The sequence below is a fragment of the Eubalaena glacialis genome, chromosome 11 (genome assembly GCF_028564815.1).
Source record: "Eubalaena glacialis isolate mEubGla1 chromosome 11, mEubGla1.1.hap2.+ XY, whole genome shotgun sequence".
NCBI lineage: Eukaryota > Metazoa > Chordata > Mammalia > Artiodactyla > Balaenidae > Eubalaena > Eubalaena glacialis.
This window is the reverse complement of record NC_083726.1, coordinates 10,142,997-10,145,060: the sequence shown is the minus strand read 5'-3', so window position 1 is coordinate 10,145,060 and position 2,064 is coordinate 10,142,997.

Sequence of the window (2,064 nt, the reverse complement as noted above, 5' to 3'; positions counted from 1 at the left end):
GTTTGGCTACGCTCAAACCCGGCAGTGCCGCGGTTTAGGCGTCTCCTTCCTTCCCAGCGACTGCACAAAATGGCGGCCAGCGCTGAGACTGCTCCAGCTTAACGCTACGTACGCCGGAGACGATACGTAAACAGCGTCTCGGAATAGCCCGCGGGCTTCGCGGAGTACTACGGTATTCTTGGAAGCATTTTACGTCAGTTGCGGAGGCGGGCGCACTTTGCGGTCGGTAGCAGAGAAACAAAGTACGGATCGGGCGTAGAGTTCTCGCACCACCTGAACCAGAACTAGGGGTAGGGAGCGGAGGGGGAGAGCGACGTAACATTCTTTGCGTCGTTAGCCGGCCCACTATTGCGAAGATGCGCAGTGTGCGTAACGCATTCTGTTTAGAGAATAGAGGATTTTGCCGGGTTCCGACACGGGACGGAACCCGGGCCTGCTTGTGTAAGTTGCTTTGCAGAGACAATAACTGTCCTCCATATTGAAGGCGTCAAGTTTCAGGGTCTCCAGGTGCCAAACGCCCAGGAGCGTCTTCAGGGTCCCTGGCTGGCTGTCCAAGATGGTCCTGCCAGCCATCTGACCCCGCCGCCCTGGGCCTTGCGAGTCTGCCGCGCGCCCCGGCGCCATTTCCTATCAGTTGCCTCTCGCTGTTCTGTCGCCGGCGGCCATGATGGATTTCCCTTGTCGGTTCTTAGGGGAGTTGGTCAGGCGCCGACGTCCCAGCTGAGTTAGATCACTCTCTGCTATGCTTGGTTCACACTGGAGTGCATTTTCTGAACAGAATATTTACACTGTCCCCGACTGAGCACAGTTAGCTAACAAAGAACGGAAATGTGGGTGGAGACCCTCTTAAGTTAGACGCTGAGGCCCCTTGGCCGCCATTAAATGGCGCTGCCTCAGGAGGCCCGTGGCAGGCCCCTAGTGCCCTCCCGAGACGAAAAGGTTTAAAAGCGGTGGTCTTGAGACCCTGAAAAGGTGAAGGCATAAGTACGTGTTTTTAACCAGGCTAGGCTGCCTTCCTCTCTCAATTCCTTCTAAGATGACTTCCTTCTCTCTACCTGCTTCCTTCTCTCTCTAGCTGCACTTTAAAGTCTCATAAGCTTGGCCAGGCAGCGTCACAGAATTGTCAGCTGCTAGGGCCCTTGCAGAGCAGCTCGCTGAACGTCTCTTATTTTTACAGATGGGTGAAGGGGGAGGAGATTTGAGGTCCCTCGTTGTGGGGGCTGAGTGATGTCTCCTTCTCTGTTCTGAGTGCTTCCCAAGTTATTAGAAAAGTAGCATAATGAAAGGAGTTTCGTGACGGGTCGTGCAGATGTCTTAGACCATAGACAAGATGGACAATCATGGATTCATTGGACAAGTGTTGAAGACCTAATGGTCCAAGCACTGTGCTAGGCACTGCGGCACAGCAGTGAACAAATGAGTCCCTGCGCCTGTGGATTTTACACTCTAGTGGGGAGATAGACAATAAATGTCAGGCAGTTGCTAACTTAAATAAAAATTAAAAGCATAGAAAAGGGATAGTGTATGTGTGCCTGTTGGGGAAGGTAGTATACTTGTGACATAGTATTTTACATAGGATGTCCTAGGAAGACCTTCCTGATCAAGTGACATTTGAGCAGAGACCTAAAGTGAGGGAGCTAGGCTTTCTAACACAGAGGAAAGAGTACAAAGTCCCTGAGGCAGAATGTAACTGGAGTAGCAAGGAGAAAAGACAGGAGAGGGCAAGATTATGGAGTTTGAAGGAGTTGTAGGCCACTTTAAGGACTTTATCTTTTCCTTCCAGTAAAATGGAAATCTCTGAAAGGTTCTAAGCAGAGTGACATAATAAAAGGACCCCTATCACTGCAGTCTAGAGAATAAATTGAGAGTGAGCTAGGACAGAAGCAGGCAGATTAATTAAGAAGCTAGTGCAGTAATCCAGGCAAGAAATGATGGCGCTTGGTAAGGTTAATAGCAGTGGGTAAAGGAGAAATGGGCTGATCGAAAATCTAGCCAACGATTTCTTGATGAGTGGGATATGAAAGAAACAAGAGTCAAGGATGAATTTTGTAGGAATTGGCCAAC